The sequence below is a fragment of the Pogona vitticeps genome, chromosome 3 (genome assembly GCF_051106095.1).
Source record: "Pogona vitticeps strain Pit_001003342236 chromosome 3, PviZW2.1, whole genome shotgun sequence".
In the NCBI taxonomy this organism is placed as follows: domain Eukaryota; kingdom Metazoa; phylum Chordata; class Lepidosauria; order Squamata; family Agamidae; genus Pogona; species Pogona vitticeps.
The window spans coordinates 141,860,350-141,887,369 of record NC_135785.1 but is presented as its reverse complement, the minus strand read 5'-3'; the positions used below and the strand labels follow the sequence as shown (position 1 = coordinate 141,887,369).

General features: G+C 42.6%; 1 protein-coding gene across 6 annotated transcripts in view; it reads left to right on the top strand.

Moving 5' to 3' along the window:
- The window catches only part of DACH1 (dachshund family transcription factor 1), a 514,217-nt gene that overhangs the window by 427,908 nt on the left and 59,289 nt on the right, over positions 1-27,020 (top strand). The window lies entirely within an intron of this gene.

Below are 27,020 nucleotides of genomic sequence, written 5' to 3'. Positions count from 1 at the left end.
AAAATAAAAGCGGCCCTGGATTCCCTGGTAAGGATAACACCTGTTATCCTTACCAGGTGTCTGCAAGGCACCTGGTAAGGATAACATCCCTGTTGATGTGCTGAAGTGCTGTAAAGAGATCATCACCACTGAGCTGTATGAAATCTTCTGTCTTTGCTGGAGGGAAGGTGGAGTACCACAGGATGCAAACATCATCACATTGTACAAGAACAAAGGCGACAGGGGCAACTGCAATAACTGCCTTCGCATAAGCTGCTTGCCCGTGTTGTGCTGAAGAGGCTCCAGGTGCTTGCAGACAGAGTCTATCCAGAATCACAGTGTGGATTTCCGAGCTAATAGTTCCACCATTGACATGGTATTTTCCCCTCAGTGCAGGAGAAATGTAGGGAACAACAACAGCCACTCTTTGTGCCCTTCATATATCTTATAAAGGCCTTTGATTTGCTTAGCAGGGACGGCCTTTTTAAAATACTTCCCAAGATTGGATGTCCACCTCAACTCCTTAACATCATCAGGGTTTTCTACAGATTTCGTAGACCTTAGAGCCTTGTGCTCCCTGAGTAAGCTGTGCAGAATTGCCACGTTTGGAGTTCTTAGCTGCATGAGTAGAGCAAGTAAAATGGGTGCACAAATCACAGTGTTGCTCTCATTGTATTAGCCACAGATCAAAGGGCAAATTAAAAGCACCTCAGACAAAGAGGTGGGGGTGAATTTGAAAATTCTGCCAGCAAATCCCCTTGCCCAACTGCATTGATTGTTTTCTTTCCCCTTCTTTTGCCAATTGAGAATTTCTGAGCTGCAGTAAATGGCCATTGCAGAATTGGCCAACTTTACCATGTTAATGGTACCTGGCATAGACAAGGATGTTCATTTCAGAGCAATTAAGAGATTATTAAGATTCTGAAGCACCTTAAAGACTAACAAATTTATTGTGGCATATGCTTTCATGAACCAGTTCATACTTCGTCACATAATTCCTACAGTAATAAGAAGTTATTATAGAGCTTGACTTTTCTGTATGCCAGTAGAATTATAAAGCTAAGCTAAAACATTAAATAAGCAGGTCTGTTCTAGTCTGAAGCTACTTTATTCGTTGCAAGTCACTGGCATGTTAATGGCATGACTTATAGAGAACATTTGAACAATCAAAAGAAAGATACATGTCAATATATGTGAAGCATGTTCCAGACATGCATTGGGGACCTGGAAGCAGCCATAAACCCCTGACATTTTTTTTGTCGCTTTTTGGCATATCTTCCTTCCATTTTGAGTGGGTGGCAACCAGAAGAGGTGGGGCTGGAAAGTGCCAAAAGCCAAACTGTATGAACCACCAGTTTGGCAGTTCATCCCGTCTCTAATCAGTCCCCATAAATGAGATAAAGCAAAGAATGTATGCAAAGATGAAGATTAATTGATTGATTATGTCTATTCAACTTTTAATTGCATTAATAATGTAAATTCTGAACTGATATTCATATACATTGGTGAATATTTTTATAAACTTATTACAGTGGCGCCTTGACTTATGAACCTAATCCGTCCCAGAAGATGTTCGTAAGTCAAAACATTCGTAAGTCAAATGAGCATTTCCCATAGGAATGCATTGAAACCCGATTAATCCATTCCGACTGTTTTTTGTTCATATGTAGAGGGACCGTTTGTAAGTCAAAGCATTAGTACCCATAGGAACTAATGGAAAACTGGTTAATTCATCCTCTACCACTATGGGGAGATATTTTTTTTACCTAACATGACTTAGGTTAAAAAAAAAAGAGCAGGAAAGGAGGGAGGGAAGAAAACAGAATACCTTTAAAGCCAAGCAGTTTTAACCCAAACCAAGCACCTTTTAAACCAATTTTTAAATTTTGAAATTACAGTACCAGGCTGTCCGAAGTCCATTTCCTGCCTTCCCCACTTTTTTTGTTCATAAGTCAAAGCTCAGTTCACAAGTCAAAGCAAAATTTTGCGAATGCAGCTGTCCATAAGTTGAAATGTTCATACGTTGGTGCGTTCGTAAGTCAAGTCACCACTGTAATAGAATATTGATTGGCAATAATGAAATACTACCATTGGTATCAGAACATCATAGACTTGAAAAGCAGATGCTGTTACTGTTAGTACTTTCCATTCTTAATTCATGAAAGTCATTTTCAAAGTGCACTTTAGTGACTATCATACAGCATATGTAATGTGTAACATGGAGAGTATTTCATTATATTCAAGACCATGTTGTTTGGTGATTTACATTACATGATATATCAGCTATATAAAATCATGTAGCTGAAAAACTAGGAGGGGATGGCCTTTGTTGCAGCTACAGATAGAAATATGTTTGTTCACTTTATGGTGGACCCTTAAATGGCACATTAAAAAATGGAACCGAAACTTTTGCAGTAGACTCCCAATGAGCATCAAGCTTGAGAATTCCAAGATAGATTTTCTAATGGATGTTTTCATCCAAAAGTGCAGGTCCCTTAATGAATATATTTTTTCAACTTGTTTTAGACAGTTAATTAATGTTGTTGCCATATGAATCACATCACTTCAGTTATAAAATTGCTTACTGATTTCATTGTGTTTTTTAAATGAACACACTGATTAGCACCACTAGTTTCTTTTAATTGTTCTTGCATTTTTATTCAAGAAAGTGAAATAATGAGCCAATATCAGTGAGATACATGGTGACATTGAGAGTTGTGTTGCAGCATGGCACAGTCCAGTAGGATGTTGTCTAGAGCAGGGGTCCCCAAGCCCCGATCCACGGCCTGGTGCAGGTCCGTGGGTTTCGCAGGACCAGGCCATGGAGACAGATCTCCTGCCCCCCGCATGCAGGCAAGGTGGGCATGTGCATGTGCGGGTGAGCAGGCGTGTTTGTGGATGGGCATGGTGTGCTTGTGCGCATGTGTGTGCAAACCCACTCATCCCACAAGTGTGCCACACCCAACCACACATGCACACAAGTGTGCCATGCCCATCTACAAGTAGACACAAGTGTGCCATGCCCATCCATAAGTGCACCATGCTCACCTGCACATGAGTGTGCCACGCTTATGCGTGAATGTGCCACGCCCACCCACGAGCACAGGGGTGCCCCCCAACTGGTCTGCAGTTCTGAATAGGTTGGGGACCACTGGTCTAGAGCAGTGGTTCTCAAACTGGGGTCCCCAGATGTTCTTGGACTGCAACTCCCAGCACAACAAGTGGTGAAGGCTTTGGGGAATTGCAGTCCAAGGACATCTGCAGACCCCAGTTTGAGAAACACAGATCTAGAGCAGGATTAATTAAAATGAAAGGAAATGCAAAAGCATCATGGTGTGTTTAAGATTGTGCTCTGTATTGTAATAGGAATTACATAAAAGAATCCCAACAGACTGTTATTCGGATCCTAAGCACATTTTTTCAAGAGTAAGACCCATTGAATATTGTATGTCATGAATCGGACAAAATATACTTAGAATTGTTTTGAGTAGGGTAAACTTTCAAGCCAAAAGCCTATATCCCATTCTACAAGGTGTTGGTGTGTTTGAGACAGTAGTGGGTCTCGGACACCTTTGTCAAATTTCACTGAACTATCCACAACGTCTTTACATGGATTTTTGTGTAAACATCTGACCAAGGAATTATTCCTCACATGTACCAGCAGATTTCTTTAATTTTTCCCCCTTTCAAATATCATTTTGTACCTATTTCCATTGCTAAACACATATTTGTCTGTCTCTGCTTTCACCCTGGAAAAATCTGAAGATTAAATCCAGTGTGTTTGCCACAGAAGTTTCTCTATCCCTTTCAGTATTCTTTTTAAAAAATGGCTGTGGGGCACATAAGTCTGCAGTGAAAAGGGAGATTGCCCCCCCATCTCTCAGTGTCAGCCTCCCAGTATTGCATTCATCTGAATGCTGTATTTATCCAAATCCTACCTGCATTTTCTTCCTGTTCTTGTTTCTTATTCAGTTTGGCACTTTTCCTGTTTGGTTTGCATGTTTGAACATTTTTTTTTATTTTGCATTCTTCCTAATGTACACATATTGCTTGCCCATTTTTCCTACTATGTGTGTTTATTTATAGGTTTTTCCTTACATGTTTCACCATTGACTATAATGCATATGTAATATTTTTCAGTTGTTTGCAAGCATATTAAATTGTCCCTTTTTTGAGTGTATATTTTCTTCAGAACATCCCATGAGTCTCACAACTCTGTATGCTCAAGTTGAAGTGTGTTTTTTCTCACAGGTTCTTAGGGTTGCGAAAAGGCTAACTCCAGAAGAGATGGAGGGAGACACAAGTTTGGGTAGAGTAGAATTAGTAACATTTCTATGAATATATGAAGCTGAATTCCAAACAAATGGGGGAATGGAGAACTAGTACTCCCTGGACAAATTAGCCGAATGCATTAGGTGGCTCACAACCATCATCCCAATGTGCCTAAGTGCAGGGCATTGCCAGCAGCCACCATTCTGTTCCAACTTAACCTTGCCATATAATGGTCACGTGACATACCCCAAGAGACTGGTAGTAGTAGTGCCCTCTTATGGACTGACGCTGTATTGGTCACATGAACCAAAATTGTTAGCACAGTTCTTCTTACTCCCAATTCTATTGCCACTGCATAAGTTGAAGTGAAAAATGAATATAGTAGTAGTAAAGGTAAAATATATACATACACCTGAGAACATCATAACAGCTAAGTACCCATAGCTCCTGTCAAATTAAAGTGAGCACTGGGCCCAATAGACAGCATTCCAAGAAAACCATTCTGGCCCCTGGACAGCAATCTGGTCTGCACCAGTCTCCATAGGATGGGCAGCATATGCCTACGCTGCCCTAGAACCAAAGAGGTTTGCATTGCCTTTCGGCCTGGAAAGAGGTTGCATGTCATATAGCTGGGCCTTTTAGACAGCAGAGAGAGCCACAGAAGATAGGGGAATCTTGTGAGATCTCCACTAGCAAGGTGCAGTCTTTCTTCACCCATTCCTCACAACATGCCTCCTCCTTCAAGGTTTTGTGTACGTAGTTATGTCAAGACTGTAGAACTGAACAAAATTCTTCTCTGTTTCTTCTTCAAACACATAACAAGGATGTGGTGAGTAAATGCAGGATTTCTTGGCCATTTTACCTAGTCTTGCCATGCAAACTCCCTGCTGAGATTTCCCCTTATGCCAATGTGATTTCCATTTTCTCATGAAAACGAGGTCCTGTTCATTTTCTTTTTTTAAAATCACCTTTGTTCTGCACATGAAGCTGCCAGATTTTGCACAGCTTAATGCCTTTTTCAGCAAATTTTACACAAGAAGGATGCCATACTACACAGGAATTGTAGTACTCTTGCACAGAAAAAAAGAGACCACATCATTCTGAGAAGTCCCATGAGGTTTCCCAGAAGGTTTTGTATGGGAAAAAGTCTCGTGTGGAGAAATCTTGCTGAGATAAGAGAAGACGTTTTCTGCGGTTTCTTACCAAGAACAAGAAGATGTGGCCCCTTCACACATCTTCAGAAGCAAATAAGGAAAAAAAAATTGTTGTTGAAGACAATGGAGTGAGGAGAAATGTATTTTGTATATCATGTGTGCATCCATTTTATTTTTGTTGTGCTTGCAGAAGTGGAGCCTGCATTGGAAAAATGTTCCTTGTACAATTATTACTGTGATCTAAAATAAAGTGGTAAGCTGATCAGAGGAAACATTGTACATACCATAACAGTTCATGTGAACAATCCCTCACCCCACTGCCAAGAATGAAACAATCAATGGCAAGCCCTTGTACTGTGAAGACTTACTAGTGTTGATCCCAAGACAAAAAGCTGGTTATTCAGATTCAAAACTCCACATATTTTCCAAGAACACCAGACATGAGTTACATGTGTTTCTTAATACAAGTCATATGACCCCACTACTTTACCTTCAGTTGAATGTACATTCTGTTTTTTATCCTCGCCTCATCCAAATGTTGAAGGAATCCATCATCATATCATTCTCTCATAGAAAGTAATGTGTGGATAAGTCCCATTTGGACAATGCATTTCATTGCATATCAGCTTCATCAGTCACTTGTGATTCAAAAGAATGTTCCTTGCAAATGTGAGTAGCTTGAAAAATATAGCTGGACAAATTGTTAGACAGTAGAATGTCAGCAAACTGATTCTTCATTTCTATTATGTTGGGTTTTCCAGGCCCCTGTCCCTTTGGTGTTTTGCCTCTCAAGCTAAATTTTAACTACCAGTACAGGTAGTTAAAATAAATACCATTGTTCCTTTTTCATATACTGAAATTAAATATTTGCGGGATCACATTTCATTCTGGTTTTGTTCTTTATGTGCTACAGTATGCAATTTGTTTAATAATGAGATAAAAACAAAAAAATCCTTTAATATAAAAATCTTTGCACATGTTAATATTGTATCTTCATCATCCTGGGACTTCCAAACACCAGCTGTTCTGTTCAAGAATTTTGTTCTCCCCATGGCTTTATTTTGGGGTGAGTAATTCTTTGTAAGACTGATAATGAAACACTTGTCAAAAATTTTAGATTTAATATCTACCTGAACTCAAAAAGAGAAAAAGAAAATGTGCATTCCTTATCCTTTGCATGACATCTTGGATGCTTAATTAAAATTAAAGAAAAATTGTAATGTCACTTGCATTTTCTCTTAACATTCATAACATTCTAGATTTCAGGTCAAAGCATCCACACATGAAAATGTTATTTGCAGGAGCATAGTGTTCACAAGATTGCCAATTATGAGAGGCTGACAGAAAGGGATGTGGTGCAAATAGTGGGTTAGCATGAGAGAGCACTGCAGAGCGTCCAGGTGGCTTCCCTCCATGGAGTGTTTTTTTTTCCCTCTTGATGCCTGCTACACCTTGGTTGTCAGCATACTTGTAGTTTGCAGACTTGAAATGTATGTCTCTTACTGCATTGCCATTTCTTCTTCTTCTTCAAGTATGCGTATATGTTTCTATATATCGATACAGATACAGATTCTATAATGTGAGGACACATCCTGGTCCTGCAAGGGCAAACAGATTTAGATAACATAAGGTAGTAAACATGAGGCAAGAGTGTATTCATGTGAAATCACTTACCACAAATTCTTTCAAATACATGTATTTAAAGTTATTACAGTACATGGTGGCTGGGAGATTCTGGGAGATATAATCCAAGGAAATAACTTTGCCTGTCTCTGATAATTCCTACTAAGTGCAAATATATCAATTTCCTTTGCACATTTACTGAGGTATAAGAACCATTTAATTTAGGAGGAAGCATATATCAGTAAGCAGTTCAAATAGCCATGCCATCCTCTCAAGACAAATAAATGTAGAACAAGTTCTTCATAAACGATATTACTATGTCCTTATTACAGGCTGAAGCTTTGTTTCAAAAATGTAATACTCATCGCAATCATAGTTAAAATTCAAGAACAGCAAGATTCCAATAATTTATATTCCCTCTCCATTTTTGCCAGTATTTCCTTTCCTTGGGGTGGTATCTACCTAAATTCCAACTAAGCTACACAAGCCTGTGGAAGAGAAAATGGAATAGTTGGTTTTAGAAGACCATATAGTTGCAGACTTATAGAATGATAGAACTGTCATTGAGTCCTACCCCCCCTGCAAAAGCAAGAAATGCAGTAAGATGCAAAGCTGTCAAAGTTAGTGAAAGTTGCTTTTATGTACAACTCCAGTAAGTCATTGCTATGGATTCTACTTTGCAGGAAGCTCTGCAAGAACCAAGTGTATCCATGATTACAACATTTACCTATATGTCTTTGATTTGTATAGCTCTAAATTCCTGTTAAGCTTCACCATGTGATTTGTTAATCACGCCAAAAGCCTTATTTCTTCTCACAAAAATTAGCTCAAACATTGACATTATATTTTGCATTATATCACCAGTCCTATAGGAACTAGACTTGAGACTCATCATCTATAACACTGGTTCTTAACCTTGGGTTACTCAAGAGTTTTGGACTGCAACTCCCAGAAGCCTTCACCAACCAACTGTGCTGGCTGGGGTTTCTGGGAGTTGCAGTTCAAAAACATCCGAGTAACAAAGGTTAAGATCTACAAAATGAAAGTTTAGAATCTGGGCTAGCTGATGCTCCAGGTGGTGTGTGTGTGTGTGTATGTGTGTATGTGTGTATGTGTATATATATATATGTATATATGTGTGTGTGTGTGTGTGTATGTGTGTATGTATATATATATATGTATATATATGTGTGTCTGTGTCTGTGTGTTTTGATTGACCAAGCATGAGTTTGTATTTACATTCATTCAATGTATATGGTGACTCTGAGTCAAAATTGGACAGCATCAAGGCTTTTTCCTCTCCCTCAGAAGGGTCACTCCCAGTAATTCATCCTTGAATAATATAGTCACAAAGAACAGATGTGTATATTTGTTTGTTTGTTTGTTTGTTTGTTTGATTTATACCCTGCCTATCTGGACTACCAGTCCACTCTAGGCGGCTTCCAATACAAAATCGGACAATAAAACAGGCAAGTACATGCTAATTCAGTAACAGGTACAATAAAATAAAAAAGGGAAAGTAAGAGAAAGAAAAAGTAAAGAAGAAAAAATAAATAAATTAATTAAGAATTGGCTGGAGGGGAGGCCTGAATAAACAACCATGTTTTTAATTGGGTTTTAAAGATGCACTTACTCTCTCCCACTTCTATTATTACTTGCTACAGAAGTCATTATTTTAAGTACCATTGGACAATTAAAATATTTCAAATGCAGGCACAAAAGAGCAAGAGATTAAAAAAGATAGCTGAACAAATATCAGTTAGAGATAGAAGTTTTGTATTCAATTTTGTATGGCTCGATGCCGTAACAATAAAATATGTATTTCTTCAACATGGTCTCTATGAATCCACACTAGTGGGTTAAGACAGAGCCTGCGCTGGCCTCTCGGAACTTTCTAGAGCTATAAGTAAGAAAGTTTGAGTTGCCCTGAACAGCGCATGTTCCGCCCGCCAAAACCCAGTTCCATTTTTTCCGCCAGCGGAGTTGAAACCTCTCGATTAGAGCTGTGTTTAAAACTTATTTCTTCATTGTGTATTTGACCTGGATTTGGCTTATCTACCTCCTTTTCTCTGTTGCCCTGACTACGGATCATTTTTATTTATCTTCTGCCTCTGGCGATAGCGCAAGTACTCTAAATTGACTAATTGGCGCCTGTTTACCGTCCGCTGAGGCACCATGCGCCTACCGGACTCTTTCTATTATCGCAGTTTCCTGCTTCTATTAGCGTATGCCACCTAAAAGAAAACCGTCTCCTAAAAGAGGCCCTTTTAGACTTTGCTCATCCTGTTCCAGGAAGCTGCCTTTTCAAGATGGCCATTCCTTCTGTGTCTTCTGTTTAGGAGAAACACATTTGACTACCCATTGCAAGCATTGCAAAGAATTTACCAAGGCTACCCTCAAAGCTCGCCAGCAGCGCCTTAAATATTCTTTGTGGAAGCAAACACTATCTGCTTCATAACTGTCAGATATGGAGTCTGTCCAGTCTGCATCTTCAGTCCATTCAGAAGTCACGGTGGTTTCCTCACCCCCTCCTGAGTCTACTAAAGAAAAAACAAAAGAAAAAGCAAAGAAGAAATCTACAGCTAAGAAAGTACTTACTGTGACAAACCCCAGACCTACTGGGATATGCCACAGTTTCACTAAGCTGCCACAGACCAGGAATGGATTTTTAACAAATAAAGGAATAAGGTTTATTTAAATAACACACAGGGAAAATAAAATGATCAAGTGAATAGGATACAGTAACGTGGCTTAGTCTCAATCATACATACACCAGTTTAGTTCACACAGAACACCTTTCAATAAAGCACAGACCCTGAACCTATCAGTTCTGGCTACCCATACAGACACCTGAACCTGTTGGTACTGACTGACACACAGTAGTACCCTGTCTGACACACAGACTCCCACACCAGCTTCTTCTTCTCAGCTTCTCCTCCTTCTCCTAAACTTCTCCACACAGGATCCCCATATATATACAGTACAGCCCCTCCTCCTGATGTCCCGCCTTCCACTCCCCATAGGATGGAACTTTCCCTCCAAACCCATGACAGACAGGTAACATCAGTGCTGTATGTAACACCTCCCCTCTTTATAAGTTGTTTTGCAGGGGAAAAGCTAAAGTGCTTTTCTCCAAAAAAACAACCAGGATCAAAACACACAAAAACAGATATACAATAACACAATCCCATACTTACACTCTAGGTTAAACATATCAATTAGGCATTTTAACATTCATATTTACAATACATTAAGTTACCTTTATTAATACAAACCAAGACTGATCAATAAACAGGTACAATTAACTTTTGGTCACCAAAATATACATAGTCCATGTTTCTTTGCCGTCTTCACTCTTCGGGTCTTCTTGACAAGGCATCAGCAACACAGTTCATTGACCCTCTGACCACCTTCACTTCAAAGTCATAATCTTGCAGGTTTAAAGCCCACCTCATAAGTTTACTATTATGGGTTTTCATTGTCTTTAACCACTGCAGTGGTGAGTGGTCAGTGCACAGAACAAAATGTCTTCCCCAGATGTAAGGCTTGGCCTTCTGGATCCCGTATACTATGGCCAGGCACTCCTTTTCCACGGTTGCCAAATGTCTCTCACCTTTCTGGAGTTTCCTACTCAGGTAGGACATTGGATGCTGGTCACCATTTTCATCCTCCTGGCAAAGAACTGCTCCTACCCCGCTGTTAGACGCATCGGTGTAGATGATGAACTCCCGGTCGAAGTCTGGAGCACGCAGCACTGGATAATTGATGAGCGCCTCCTTCAACCTCCGGAACGCCTCCTCACAGTCGCTGGTCCACGGGATGCGGTCATCAGTCTTCTTCCGCGTCAGATCGGTCAGCGGAGTCGCTATCTCGCTAAACCTCGGGATGAACTTCCTGTAGTAGCCCACCAACCCAAGAAATGATTTGACTTTTTTCTTGGTGTTGGGTCTGGGCCAATCACGAACGGCTTCTATTTTGGCCTCCAGGGGTTTGATCACTCCTCCCCCTACTATGTGACCCAAGTATTTTATTTCTGGGCTACCCAGCTGACACTTGCTTGCCTTTACCGTTAGCCCTGCTGCACTTAACCTCTGCAGCACCATCTCCAGGTGTTTCAGGTGATCTTCCCAGGTATTACTGAAGATCCCTATATCGTCAATGTAGGCCACAGTAAAGTCACTGAGCCCTGCTAAGGTCTGGTCCATCAGCCTTTGGAATGTGGCTGGTGCATTTCTGAGACCAAAACTCAGGACTCTAAACTCATATAGACCGAAAGGGCTGCAAAATGCGGTCTTTTCTTGATCCCTAGGATCAATCCTTAATTGCCAGTATCCCTTTACCAGGTCCAATGATGAGATGAACCGACAACCCCCTATGGTTTCAATCAGGTTGTCTAGCCTGGGCATTGGGTAGGCATCAGGAGTGGTTACGCGGTTTAATTTCCGGTAATCTACACAAAACCTAATGCTCCCATCAGGCTTGTCCACCAGGACTATCGGAGAGGACCAAGGACTAGAAGAGGGGACGATTATGTTCTCCCTAAGCATCTCGTCCAGCTCCTTCCGCACCTTGTCCCTATAGGGTCCCGTCACTCGGTATGGGGATACTGCTTGTGGGGTTGCATCCCCTGTATGGATCCGATGCATCACTCCCTTCACTATCCCCGGCTTATTTGAAAACACCTTTTGATATTTGGTGAGCAGCACTTTTAGTTCTTGCTGCTGGTCTTGGGTGAGTGCAGGACTGATCTTTACCTCATCTGGGTTGTATTTTACTTCCCCTCTACCCTCCCAGAAGGGTAATTCAGCTTCCTCACTCTCAGCTGCTTTTATTGCAAATAAAACCCTCTGTTCCCCTCTGTAGTAGGGTTTCAGGGCATTCACATGTACCACCCTCCTTGCTTGGTGTTCCTCCTGCTCTATAAGGTAGTTCAGGTCCGACATCTTGGAAATGACCCTATATGGTCCTGCCCATTTGAGCTGCAGTTTGTTCTCTTTGCAGGGCCTAAGCCAAAGCACTTCCTCCCCTGGGTTAAAGTGCCTCTCCCTGGCTTTCCGGTCATACCAGGTTTTCTGTCTAACCTTCTGAGCTTGCAGGTTCTCTGCTGCTAGCTCTAGGTTTCTCTTTAGGTCATTCATTAAAGAGTCTATATATGTCACAACGTCTTGTGGGTCATCCTGGGTGATCTGCTCCCAATTTTGCTTGATTAAATCAAGTGGCCCTTTCACCCTTCTCCCAAACAAAAGTTCAAACGGACTGAACCCGGTACTGGCTTGAGGCACTGATCGATAAGCAAACAAAAGGGATTGCAGCTTCTGGTCCCAATTGTTTGGATTCTCTGCCAAGTAAGCCCTAATCATGCGCATCAGAGTCCCATTGAACTTCTCCGTTAACCCATTACTTTCGGGGTGATAGGCAGTGGTTTCCTTGTGTTTAATTCCACAGATTTGCCATAACCGTTTCATGAGCTTTGATGTAAACGATGTGCCCAAATCTGTGATTATTTCTGAGGCAAATCCCATCCTGGACATATACCCCACCAAGGCATCTGCCACTGTGTTAGTTTCAATGTTAGTCAAGGGTATGGCTTCGGGGTACCTCGTGGCATGGTCCACAATGGTGAGAATGAACCGGTTCCCCCTCTTTGTGGCCTTGGGCAAAGGTCCCACAATATCCACTCCTATACATTTGAACGGGGTGTCAATCACAGGCAAAGGGCACAACTTCGCTTTGGTCCTGTCACGGTTATTCCCCTGCCTCTGACACACATCACATTGTTTACAGAACTCCTTGATCTGCTTCCCTATTTCAGGCCAGTAAAAATTCTGTGTGATTCTCTGCTGTGTTTTGTTCACCCCTAAGTGCGCAGCAAACATGTCAGAGTGCCCCCTTTGTAAGATCATGGGGCGATACTTTTCAGGTACCACTAGCTGACTTCTGATCCCATCTCCCCCTTTTGAGATATTCATCAGGGTCTCTCTATATAAAATTCCCTTTTTCTCACGAAATCTCGCTGTGGTTTCAGGTGTTAGCTGGGTGTCTGTCACCTGTTCAAAACACTTTTGGAGAGTGGCGTCTGCCTTTTGCTCTTGGCCAAATTTGCTGTCTGTGGTTAAGGTTTCCACCACAGCTTCGGAACTACCCTCATCTGCTTCCGCCTCAGGCCCTTCAGTACCCCCCTGAACTGTCCCCGTGGTGGCTTGTGAGCGTGTAATCACTAGCACCCGTTTCACATGTTCAGCCAGGTCATTTCCCACGAGCACGGCTGCTGGCAGAGTCGATGAAATCGCTAGCCGCCAAACTCCCCTCCAGCCTTGAAAGTTCACAGGTACCTCCGCTACTGGCAGTGAGATCACCTGCCCCTCAATCCCTGCCACCTTCATGCTCTCATTTGGGATTACATACTCCCTAGGAATAATATCTGGATGGCACAGGGTCACCTGGGAACAAGTATCCCTTAGCCCCCTATACTGATGGTCAAGTATTCCTACGTCCACCCCTGTGGTCTCAAACAACTGTGAATCTGTTCTCACTAGTAAGCAGCGCTTGACCTCTACAAGAGGACCATTTTCCCCAGCCTGATCAGCAGATGTAACTGTTCCAGATTGAGTAGCCATGGCAACAGGCTCCCTCAGTGGCAAGGAGCTTTGCTCTTTCTGGACACAGAACACAGCTTTTGGCTTGGTTCCACTCAAATCATGAGGCAAATTTCCCTTTAGCTGCTTTAATTTCTCACACCCTGAGATTAGATGGCCCTTTCCTTGACAGAAATAACATTTTCTGCTGTATTTGGAGTCTTTCTCATCTGGTTTTGGTTTTCCCTCCAACATCTGAGGTCTAGGTGGTTTCATGTCTGAGGGCTTCCCTTCACCATTATTGTTATTCCTATTTCTACTCATTATTTCCATCTTCTTCAGCTCAAACACCATTTTGTCTACTTCCAACAGTCTCTGTTTCACTTCCCTTTCAAACGCCAGTTCCCTCACCCTCAGTTCACGCAGTTGGGCTCGGAGCATTTTTCTGAGTTCTGGGGTCAGTTCTCCCGTGCTCTCATCCTGCACTGAGCCAAATTCCTCCTCAGAACCTTGGTCTACCTGTGGGTCTCTTACTTCCCCCATTTCTGCCATTTGGCTTCGAGTCAAGGGCATAATCCCCCCCCCCAGAACAGGCTGCCTTCAAAAGTCAAGCCTCAAAATAAAGCGACGACTTTTTTCCTTTTGCCTTAGAAACAGCCTTCTATAGATTGCTGCTGTTCCTTCAGCACTAACTTGCAACTGTTGCCAGGCAGAATCCACCCCCTCTGCTAGGCCTCTCAGCAGACAGGCTAGATCACTGTTACTTCACACAGCTTTGCCTCAGCCCTTTCCCGCCAAAACGGGTTGCCTCAGAGCTCCCTAATCTAGTCCCCAATCTGAGGTGGCACGTTCTTCCACTAGCGTACCTCCCCGTGAGGTAAGCCTAGAAGATTACCTACGCGCTCTCAGATTTTCCCTGACTAGACCCCCCTTGCTCTGGGCACACTTGCCAAGGCTTTGCTGGACCACTGGACAACTGGACCAGTCGTATCCCACCGCTGCCACCAATCAATGTGACAAACCCCAGACCTACTGGGATATGCCACAGTTTCACTAAGCTGCCACCAACCATTCCCTGTAAGGAGTCACACAGACCAGGAATGGATTTTTAACAAATAAAGGAATAAGGTTTATTTAAATAACACACAGGGAAAATAAAATGATCAAGTGAATAAGATACAGTAACGTGGCTTAGTCTCAATCATACATACACCAGTTTAGTTCACACAGAACACCTTTCAATAAAGCACAGACCCTGAACCTATCAGTTCTGGCTACCCATACAGACACCTGAACCTATCAGGTTGGTACTGACTGACACACAGTAGTACCCTGTCTGACACACAGACTCCCACACCAGCTTCTTCTTCTCAGCTTCTCCTCCTCCTTCTCCTAAACTTCTCCACACAGGATCCCCATATATATACAGTACAGCCCCTCCTCCTGATGTCCCGCCTTCCACTCCCCATAGGATGGAACTTTCCCTCCAAACCCATGACAGACAGGTAACATCAGTGCTGTATGTAACACTTACCACTTCGTCGGCTCCTTCAATATCTTCTATCCCACCAGCTTCTCAGCAAGTGAAACAGAAAAAACTGACGGTAAAACCCAAATTGACATCAAGGGAGCTCACCTAGGTTGTGCCTCCTATATAACATCTCTTCCTTTACCTATACTGAAAGACTCTTCCCGGGACCGGGATTCGATGTCGGAAATCGGTGCCTCTTTACCGCCTCGACAGGAAGCTCCGGTCGACATCGAGAGGTCACCAGCAGCTAGCCAGCTTGTACAAGCAATCGCTGGTATAGCCAATGCCCCTCATAGCCCTTTATTAACCGGGCGGGCGTCTCGATCCCAGTCTTCGGCACCAGGATCTCTGGGCTCTAAGTCTCCATCTCCACCTCGAGGGAGACCAGAGAAGCCTTTGGATGTCCCCTCCCCTCGAAATCCATCATCAGATGAGGATGGAGAGCCTCCGTCTAAGCGGCCTCGACACCATCATAAGCACAGACTTGGCTCCCGTGTCAACAGGTGAAAAAAGTGTCGACATCGAGATTACACTTCTTCTTCTGACTCAGACGATAGTGTCGAGAGAAGAAGGTCTCACTGTCGACGTTGAAGACGGAATCACTCTTCGGAATCGTCCTTGACATCGAGAGACCACAGAAGGAGAAGGAAGAAGGCACGATACACTTCTTCTTCATCTTCACCATCTGTCTCACCACCGAGAAAGCATTGACACCGAAAATCTCTCGGTGTCGATAAACAAGAACCATCGACGTCGACGGGAAAGGGAGCTTCCACATCGACGGGGCATAAACCTGATAGTCATCCCACAGGGTCTCAACCTGCTCAGCCTACTGTTCCTCAGAAAACCATGACTACAGCAGATAGGGGTCAGCACCCTAACATTTTTCCTATCTCTGATGAGGAACATCAAGTTTCAGAGGACTCTTCTGAACAGGAGGAAGAGGTGACATCTGAAGCTTCCTTGGACACGCCTGTCCCAGGGGAGCCTTTAGGATCGGATGCTGCTGACATCCACCCGTCCTCCCCATCTGAGGACTTCTCTTCTTACTCCCAGATGGTTTCGAGAATGCCAACCACCTTAAGGATGGAGATTGAGAAATCTCCCACATGTGAGGATGACTTAATCTTTGGAGATACTAACAAAGAAAGGTCTCACCCTGTCAGCCTTTCTTATGTACCTGAGTTACTAGATCTTATTATGCAATACTGGGAACACCCTGCCAATTCCACCTCCATATCCAGGAGGACTGAAAACCTTTATTGCATTCATGGTCCTAAAACCTCCTTCCTGCTGAAGCACCCTGCCCCAAATTCACTGGTAGTAGAATCCAGTTCTTCAAAGATTCCTACAAAGGGTTATGCCACACCTTCCAACAAAGAAGGTAGGAAGTTGGAAGTGTTGGGATGTCGACTATACACCATGACCACTTTTGTCTTAAAGGCAATCAATTACTTGGTAGCCATGGGTGCCTACCAGAAGCAACTCTGGGCAAGAGTTCTACTGGCTTTGCAAGTCCCACCAGAAGATATCAAGCAGATATGCCTTAACGCCCATGCTGAAGCCTTAACTGTCTCCAAACACCAGCGCTTGGCATCCCGTCACATTGCTGATGCCACTGCTAGGAATCTTGCATCCATCATCACCTTGCAACACCATGCTTGACTCAGATCAGCAAATATCATGGAGGATATTAGAACCAGGGTTGAGAACTTACCTTTTGATGCTTCTGGCTTATTCAGTGAGAAAACTGATGAAAATCTAGAGAACCTACAGAAGAGTAAGAAGACGGCAAAGTCCTACTCTATTCAGCAAGAACCTCGAACTTCCAAGTTCCAATGGCGTCCGAAATATTCACAACAATCATATCAGCAGTCTACATCTTCCACCTACTGCTCTTTCCGGAACCAGGGTCAGCTAAGGTCTTCCCAGGCCTCTTCTACCTCTACCTTTAAGCCCCAATCAAACAAGCAACAGTCTTACAAACCATCCGGGAGGAAGTCTAAACAATATCTTTGACTTCACCAGAACCATCTCCAGTTTAAACCACACAACCAGACATTCCCACCACATCTTCTCATAGGACGACCTTTTCGACCCCTGCAGTTGACACGTCAAGTCACAACACACGCCAGTCCCCTAGGTTGGGGAGCCCACTATGAAGGACACCAAATTCATGCCCTTTGGTCCCCTCAAGAAGCTTCGCTTCACATCAGTCACCTGGAGCTGATAGCGGTGATGAAGGCGCTCAGAGGATTTCTCCCTCTGGTGAGGGGCAGAGCAGTGTGGGTCATCACAGACAACACTATGACCATGTTCTATATAAACAAGCAGAGAGGAACACGGTTGAAGTCCCTTCTGTTCCTGGCAGTTCACCTATGGGAGTGGTACTACCATCAACACATCTTCCCTGTGGCCATCCGTGTATCCACGACAGACAATCAGCTGGCAGATGAGTTGAGCTGCCGCTCGTTTCAATCTCACGAGTGGGAACTCAATCAGGAGGTGTTTCTCAGTCTGTGCCACAAGTGGGGACATCCATCCATAGACATGTTCGCTACACAGACCAACAAGAAGTGCAACAAATGTGCTTCCTGTGCGGGAAAGGGCGAAGGGTCTCTAGGGGATGCCTTTATGATTCCATGGAACAGGGAGCTCCTCTATCTTTTTCCACCGATACCCATCATTCAAAGAGCCCTGATCAGGACACTCCAGATGGAAGCGGAAGCAATCTTCATTGCTCCTTGGTGGCCACGACAACCATGGTTCTCCATGCTCCTGCAGTCAGCAGTGGACAAGATAAGGTTACCTCTTCTTCCACATCTGATCGCTCAGGATGCCGGGAACCTAGAATCTCTCCACTTGACAGCGTGGAGGATTTCCAATCAATAACAGAGGTTATTGAGAAAGCGAGGAAGCCAGCTATCAAGCTACTTTATAAATATAAGTGGCAAAGCTTTCTCAAGTTTACTGAGGAGCGCAAGTTGCAGTCTTCGCCTGTGTCCTTGTCCATGCTCCTCCTCTATCTTAGGCATCTTTTTTACCTGGGACTTTCCAAGTCTACCCTAAAAGTTTACACCTCAGCAATTGTTGCCTTTCAGCCCCATGGCTCTGAATCATCCAGGTGGTTTTCGCATCCCACACTAAAAGCTTTCTTCAAGGGTCTGTCAAACATGAGACCTCCTCTAAAGAAGCCTGCACCGCAATGGTCATTGCAATTGGTACTTCATTGCCTCACTCGCCATCCCTTTGAGCCCATGGCTTCCTGTGACCTTCGGCTACTCTCACTCAAGACTTTATTCTTGGTGGCCATCACTTCTGCTTGTAGAGCTAGTGAACTGGCAGCACTTCGTGCGGACTCCCCATACCTTCAGTTCTTCAAGGACAAGGTGGTTCTGCATCCTGATGTTTCTTTCCTCACTAAAGTGGTTTCCGAGTTCCACGTTAACCAGCCTTTAATATTACCAACTTTGTTTCCTGGCCCAGTTACCAATGTTGAGCGCATGCTCCACACTTTAGATGTTCGAAGAGCATTGGCTTATTATGTCACTAGGACTAAAAACTTTAGGAAAGTTCCAAGACTGTTCCTCTGTTTCTATGGTCAGCGTAAAGGTTCCGCTGCATCTTCTTCTACTCTGTCCAGGTGGTTGGTCTCCACCATTTCCCTGGCTTATGAATTACAGAACAAGCCTCTCCCTGAAGGTCTTAGAGCTCATTCCACCAGAGCTGTTGCTACATCCACGGCCCTGCTGTGAGGAGTTGACATCCAGGACATTTGCAGAGCAGCAGCCTGGTCCAATGTGTCTACCTTTGTCACACATTACAGACTGGACCTCCGGCCCAAAAATGAGACCAAGTTTGGGAGAGCTGTGCTTACATCACTTCTGCAGTGACGGCCCTCCTTCTGGTAAGTGAGCTTGCTAATCACCCACTAGTGTGGGTTCATAGAGACCACGTTGAAGAAGGACAGATTACTTACCTGTAAACATGGTTCTTCAAGTTGATCTCTATGAATACACACGACCCACCCAACCTCTCCACTGTCCGTCACTGTATGGTCGAGTCCAACTCCGACTATCTGGTGGGCAGATGGAACTGGGGTTTGGCAGGCGGAGCATGCGCTGTTCAGGGCAACTCAAACTTTGTTACTTTTCTTATAGCTCTAGAAAGTTCTGAGAGGCCAGCGCAGGCACTGTCTTAACCCACTAGTGTGTATTCATAGAGATCCACTTGAAGAACCATGTTTACAGGTAAGTAACCTGTCCGTATGATAGAAGACAGTTGCCTGGTTTATTCTTTATCCCCAACATATTGGTTTGAGGCACCATATAGTTGTGATTGATTAGAGGTTTCAATATTATCTCCCTCAGAGAAATAAATGATGAGGACTGCATGCTTGATCTGTGACTTTTAAAATGTTTATGATTTACTAAAACCTCTCATTTTTGCCAAAGCCCTGAAAGCTTGAAGTCTATACCTAAGTCATGGTTTTTTTTTATCCATCCTCCTTTTGGGTAGGACTAGGTTTTGATGGAATGTGCCTGATGATAGAATGTGCTTTCTGGAGGGAAATTTTTGAGCCATACATCAGCGCCATCTTGGGAGACAAGATTTACAAATAATATTTTTAGTATATAGGACGTGTCTTTTGAGAGAAAAGCTTAAATAGCAAGTCCTTTTCCTTTGTGTGTGGGCATAGTTTTCTAAGCACATTTTCTTAATGTGCTTAGCCCTGTATAAGCAGAGGTTTTGCTCCTTTAGGCGATCAAAGAATGGATCCCACCTGTTGTGATGACTTGGATTTGAGGTTAAGGTACAGAAAGAGTATATAAATGTGACCATGTTTTGGGGGGAGATGAGTAGGAATTGATCTGTGGTCTGAATTTCTGTACTGGGGGGGTATTGTTTCAATGTTTTCTTCTTTTTCTTTAATTTTGCTTTAAACAAAAGTAAAGTTTTATTTTCTTTGGTTTTCAGAGGAACAAAACAGTTTCGTATTTATTTCTGAAATAATGGTAAGACACTAGTCAGAGGCCTTTCATAGAATTAGAAGATTTTTGAACAGTTTTTTAGGAAAACTTTTTTTCTTTCAAATAATGTTATGAATGCAAAGATACCATGATAGGAGGTGCCCTTCTGTGAGTGGAAAGCCTCTTACTCATGCAGAAGGGCTTTCCTGACTTTCCTCAAGTAGGAGCAAAGAGAACTAAAAATGTACAACGATGTGTGCAGGAGAAAGCACAGTCTCTTGCATATCTCAAGATGCATGTTGCACTAGTTCTTGCCCTTGATCTTCCACACCATTACCATTGTTACCACATCTGCTAAGTCTTGCATAACAGTTAAGGGAACAATGCCACTGCCAGAATTTCATCCACTAGCCCCTTTCTGTATTCAGCTCCTGAACACTGGGATGCATTGAGAATATAGAGTAAGACTTCTATTTTGTGTGTGTGTGTGTTCTGCTCGTTCTTCTCTGCTTGGGACCATACACTGTAAATCCGGAATTGCCTTTGAAAATTGTGAGGTTCCTTGGAAACACATGTTGATTTCCAACACAATATACAAACTAATCCACGTACTCATTTCTTCAGTCACTTTGAAGAGCAGAAATGACACTTATAAGAAGGAGTTATAGAATAAATGTTTCCAGCCTCTGTTGGTTAGGTTTATCCAGACAGAGTTAGGCTTTTGTGATACATTCACTGTTATTGATTTACTAGAAACAAAGTTATACTGGAACATTGTTATGTACCATTCCTCGACATCTTTTTAAAATATTTCAATAGCAAGGTCATACAATTTTGCTACTGTAATGTGTGGTTTTGTTTTAATTGGCTAATATTTACAATGCATGTGTGTTTCCTTTTAAAAGCTTAATGTTTTTTCAAGAGTCCCTCAGTCATAGCTTATCTTACATCCACAAATATCCAGTCTTCCTGTGTATGATATGTACATTTGTTTTACTTCAAGCACGTTGACACTTAAAGTTTATTTCACTTGGGACATTGAGAAAACAAAGTCACTTTATGTAAGATAATTTTTCCTTAAATTAAACATTCATTAAATATAAGTTCAGCTTGAGTTCAAGATTCTTATTCCTAGTTTGTTGTTGAAAATGTCTGTGGTTTATCATTAAAAATATTACAGTTACAATGTGGAATGAATGCAGTTCAGTATTGTTGCACACATGTTGTTCTTTGCTGTTGTTTCAGAGAAAAATGTGAGTGTTCCTTCACAAACATTGCAGATATTGTAATGATCACATATAAATTTATGAAGCAGTATTATCAAAATTGGGGGAAAACAGTGGGTCAGTGAGTGCTTTAGACTTATAAGAATAAATGATATATCTAATGCTGAACTCAGTCCTGGCTAGCTTATAGTTTTGTAGCAAAAACAGGACAAAGAGACAGGAAAGAAATATGTGGATCTTCAAATGAAGAAACTGTAAAAAAAATACATGTCCTCAATGGAGGACTGAAGTTAGAGGAATGTCTTTTTAAAAGAGAGAGAGAGAGAGAGAGAGGACTTTGAATATAACTCTACTAGTAGAGTCCGGGTCAAACCACACATTATATTAAATATGTTTCATATTGCTGGCTGTCTTGATACTTTTTAACTTAAAAGTGAGTGTACCTTTCCATCTGCTGCATTTTAAAAATTCATCCTTCCATGCAAGATTTAAGGGGGGAAACTTCATCTGACACTAGTAGAAGTTTACACCAACACCTTTTTCAGTTCCTGCAGGTGAAGCTATCTGAGCTTTGTAGGAAGTTTAATACACACTCCATTAGTGGTGGTTTCATCCATGATTAGTGAGCCATGCAGTTACTTTCAAGTTTGAAAAATGAAGGTTGAATGAAAACTGAAATGATGTCTATATTGAGTTTCACATTCTTCCTTTCCTGTTGCAATCTGTTCAGTGATTACATGTAAGCTTTCAAAGGCAGAGGGCTCCTGTCAGGGGAAGGACAACAGAGCAAGAAGGGAAACAGAGCTGGGGACAGAAGAGAGGGCTGAACCCTCTCGCCTGAAAGGCAGCAGTGGTAGCTAGAATGAGAAGGCAAAACATTTGGTGGTGACAGAAAAAAGACTGGAAAAGAAGGTCAAAAGAAGAAGAAATTACAGAGGGGAGCAGACAATGGAAAGGCAGGAAAGAAACTGAGAAAGCAAAGAAGAAACAATGAAAGTAAGGCTGAAAATGAGAGGCAAAGAAAAAGGCCAATAAGCGAAAACGAGAAGATGGGCAGGAGTAGATGCAGGAGGGGGGAACTGAGCATTGCTCACTATGAGCCCCAAATGTGGGATGTCCTCCAAACCAATCCTAATGTTTTGCAGTTGTTCAGTATATTGCAGCACTCAACTCCGGGACCCAACTCCGGGAGGCAGTGGAAGACAGGAGGGCCCGGCGTGCTCTGGTCCATGGGGTCACAAAGAGTCGGACATGACTAGATGACTAAACAACAACAACAACATATTGCAGCACAATTTAGTGTCGCATTTTATTGTTGTTGTTTCATTGTTTAGTTGTGTCCGACCTTTTATTACCCCATGGACCAGAGCATGCCAGGCCCTCCTGTCTTCCACTGCCTCCCAAAGTTGGGTCAAATTCATGTTCGTAGCTTCGATGACACTGTCCAACCATCTCATCCTCTGTCCTCCTCTTATCTTCACACTTTCCTGACATCAGGGTCTTTTCCAGGGAGTCTTCTCAACTTGCCTTCACACTTTCCCAACATCAGGGTCTTTTCCAGGGAGTCGAGTCTTCTCATGAGATGGCTAAAGTATTGGAGCCTCAGCTTCAGGATCTGTCCTTCCAGTGAGCACTCAGGCTTGATTTCCTTTAGAATGGATAGGTTTGTTTTCTTTGCAGTCCAGGGAACTCTCAAGAGTCCAGCATCACAATTCAAAAGCATCAATTCCTTCAGCGGTCAGCCTTCTTTATGGTCCAGCTCTCACTTCCATACTGGAAAAACCATAGTGATGTATGGAAGTGAGAGCTGGACCATAAAGGAATTTAGTGTCGCATTTTACAGCCACTCAAAACTGTGTCATTGATACATCAAATAAAGTTCCTAGTTAGCATCCCAATATCCAAGTGTTCTGTTCATTCAAAACACATGCCAAAGATCTGCAATTGTTTTGTGGAATTTTGTGGCACAAACCCCATGTGCTTTGTAGTGGCCTCTGTGAATGCACACAAATGGGTTTTATCCTGCGTCTGCGCAGGACGCTTGGAGGATTCTAGAGCTTGGGGGGGAGACAATTAGCCCCCCCCAGGTGCAGGATAAAATCTATTTGTGCGATTTCACAGAGGTCCACTAGAAGAACCATGGTTACAGGTAGGTAACCTAACTTTTTGCAGCACCAACCAATACTGTGTGGCTAGCATAGCAATAAACAGAGAAGTAGTGAAATGCAGTGGTTACACATTGATATCCAGGTTCAAGTTCTCTTTGATTTTGTGTCAATTACTCTCAGCCTTGTGGGCTTCTCAGAAGCTGACATCTTTTTCATTGCATCCTTCTATGTTTTCTAACTTTATCTATGCTAGCAATATAGTTCAGGTACCATCACAAAACTTGGGCTTTGTGCTTCAAAACTGTAGAATGACTGCAAAACATTCATGTAGGATTTGAGGGCTAAGGACAGTTTTTAAACTTGGTATGTGTTTTAGTCCCCAGATCATCCATGGGTAAGGAGATGTCAAAATGGCTCAAGGGGTTAGTTATCTCCATTGGAGAGAGCTGTTGGTGCAATTAACGAAAACGTTAGTGTGGAAATATGTACAGCAGGCTTGGTGTCCTTCTTGAGCAATTTGCCTCTAGACCCACAACCTCCCATGGTCCTTCTTGTTAGGGCAGGATTGTTTGGCTTGACTCAATGCTGTGCCAGTCCACAGCAGTCTTCATGTCCATTGGCTGCTGAGAATTGAGGAAGGATGCTTTCATACATGGTCTGTATGCCCTCAGTATGAAAGGATCTCTGGACACCACTGACCTTCAAGCCACTTCATAGCATGATGCAATCCCAAGCAAGGTTTGGTCCTGCCTCAGGTAGTGAACATAGCCCTCCTTCAGCCCAGACCCAGTTGGACTGTGGAAGGCACCGAGGTCAGCCCTTGATCCAGGCTGACATCCATCTTTCCCAAAAGCCATTAACTATAAACTCCAATTCAACCTATACACTGCTTTACATAGTTGTACATTGTGCTCCAAAATGCTGTAAAGCAATAGCAAAACATTGGCATACTTTTTAAGGATATCCCAGTTTTCAAGATTTGTACTTAGCCCAGCTGGGAAATTTTAGAACAGCAGAACAGAGAAACAGCAATGAGAGAATTGTAAAAATAGAGAGTGAGAAAAGAAGGAGCCAAAAATGGAGTGACAGGTAGAGACGTGTGAAGGAGAAATGAAAGGTTGTGTAGATCACTGTATTATTTAATTATTCCAAGTCACATTTTGTTGCAGGCCTCTGCTTATGTTTTCCAATAGTGTGAGTTCTATTTGAGCATTACACGTGAAACCATGAGGGCTAAACTCATTGTGGCCCTGTATTATCTGAAAATAATACAGACATTTGGAAAATACAGAGTGTGGCACTGGAGTAACATGGACCTTTGTAGGGTGCAGAATGTTGAGTACAAAAGTACATATTATTACCTGAACATCTCATAATTCAGTTCTGCCTTTATTACTGAGTGGAATGGGGATGTGGGGTGGCAGGGCTTATATGCATCACTCCTACCCATTTAGTCCTTCATGATTTCAGATATAACACTTGAATAGAGCTTACATGTACTATGAAAATCTATCCATGTTTACTCAAAAGTAAGGCTCCTGGCAGGAGTCATTCTGGCTTATTAATTTTATTCACCCACAGCTTCACCAAATTACATGACCATTGGCCCTTAACTAAGTTGTCAGCACAGTTGCCAAATCCAAAATCCAGTCACATTTTGTGACCATTAATTAGCAGCATGACCCCTGCCACTCTAGGGCTTAGTCTTTAACACTGTTATCAGTTTATATCCTTAAGTACTTAACTAGGTTGTCTCAATTAAATAGAAGAATTTAAGTGTGTGTTTAAAACTTAACTGAGGAGATGGTTACACGGGGGGGGGGGGCACACTGTGAAGAAACATCCTAAAGTGTGGCTTAAAACATGCAAGACTTGGACTAAGTCATACTTCAGTTTAGAAATATCATGTGCATAATATAACAAGAAATGCATTTGTTTTTCCTAGCTGTATTATTTATTACACGTTTGACGTATAGATGGGTGGATAGAGGTTAATAACAAGGAAAGCAAATATATAAGTAAGAACTAAAGAATTTGTATTGCAGTCTGTCAAGCAGGCATTTGCATCTTGACAGTTTCTGCAGGTGTATAAAGTAGTGCAAGGGTGGCTAAAAACTGTGGACGTAAAGTACACTCTAACACAGACAAGGATTTACTTTGTGGCTTTGGTAAATACCTTCCTCTAAAATTCATTATCCTGCTCCAATAGTATACACTAGTACTGTGGCTAATAATATTTTTACAGGGTTGTTGTATATGAAACAGTTTGATTGTTGCGATAAATTATCTGTTTGGAAATTTGACATTAGTCAATGTTGTGTGGATGAGACAAATATTCCTGAAATAAATGTCATCATTTTTTGCGTGATGTCATTAAAATGGCTCTGATCCCCACAAACACTTCCTCCTGTAGCATAACTAATAAAATGTTAAAAGATGTGAGTCAACAGTTCTGGTGTTAACATCACAAACAACAGTTCTTTTCCAGTCAGATCTGGATTACAAGAATTATGCATTTAAAAAGAACAGTAAAGTTTACACCATTAGTATCTCAATACTCAATACTCTTAATCAAGACTCCAGTGGAAAAGTTAGCAGTAGGATGAATGTTCTTCTACATGAGGCAACACTCAAGAAGAACATAAGAAAATAAGAAGAGTCCTGCTTGATCGGGGCAAGGACCCTTCTAGTCCAGCTCCCTGTATCTCACAGTGGCCCACGCCGGCTGCCTTTGGAAGCACATGAGACAACGAGAGACCTGTCTCCTGATACCCCTCCCCTTCATCTGGCATTTGGAGGTACTTTCTAAGCCTGGAGATTGTACATCCCCATCATGGCTTGTAACCTGCAATTAACGTTTCCTCCAGAAATCTGTCCAATCCCCTTTTAAAGGCATCTAGGCCAGATACCATCACCACCTCCTGTGGCAAGGGGTTCCACAGACTAACAACATGCTGGGTAAAGAATATTTTCTTTGGTCTGTTCTCACTCTCCCAACACTCCATTTGAGTGGATGTCAGCTTCATTCTATCCACTTTATCCATTCCTTGAATAATTTTATACGTAAGCGGACTGTGCTGCTCCCCCGACATTGTTGTTGAAAGTGGAGAGGACACTAGAAATCTTGTATTCAGCAATGCGCATACAGGTCAGAAGCAGTGTGTATTTGTCTCTAGTGTTGTGTGGTACATTCCTGTTACAGTGGTGCCTCGCTTAGTGACGTTAATCTGTTCAGCATAAATCGCTGCTAAGCGATTTCATCGCTAAGCGATTTTAAAAAGCCCATAGAAATGCATTGAAACCCCTTCAATGCGTTCCTATGGGCTCCAAAACTCACCTTAAGCAAAAATCCTCCATTGCGGCGGCCATTTTTGGTGCCTCTAAAGCGAAGCAAAACAGTGGGCGGCCGTTTTGGAACCACCGATCAGCTGTGCAAAAATGGGGGCTTTCCAATGACCGTGATCATTGCAAAGCCACGCTAACCAGCTGTGTGAAAATGGGGGCTTTGCGATGATCGCTTCCCCGAAAAGCGAATTTTCCCCATAGGGGCCGTTGCAAAGCGATCACTTTTGCGATCGCAAA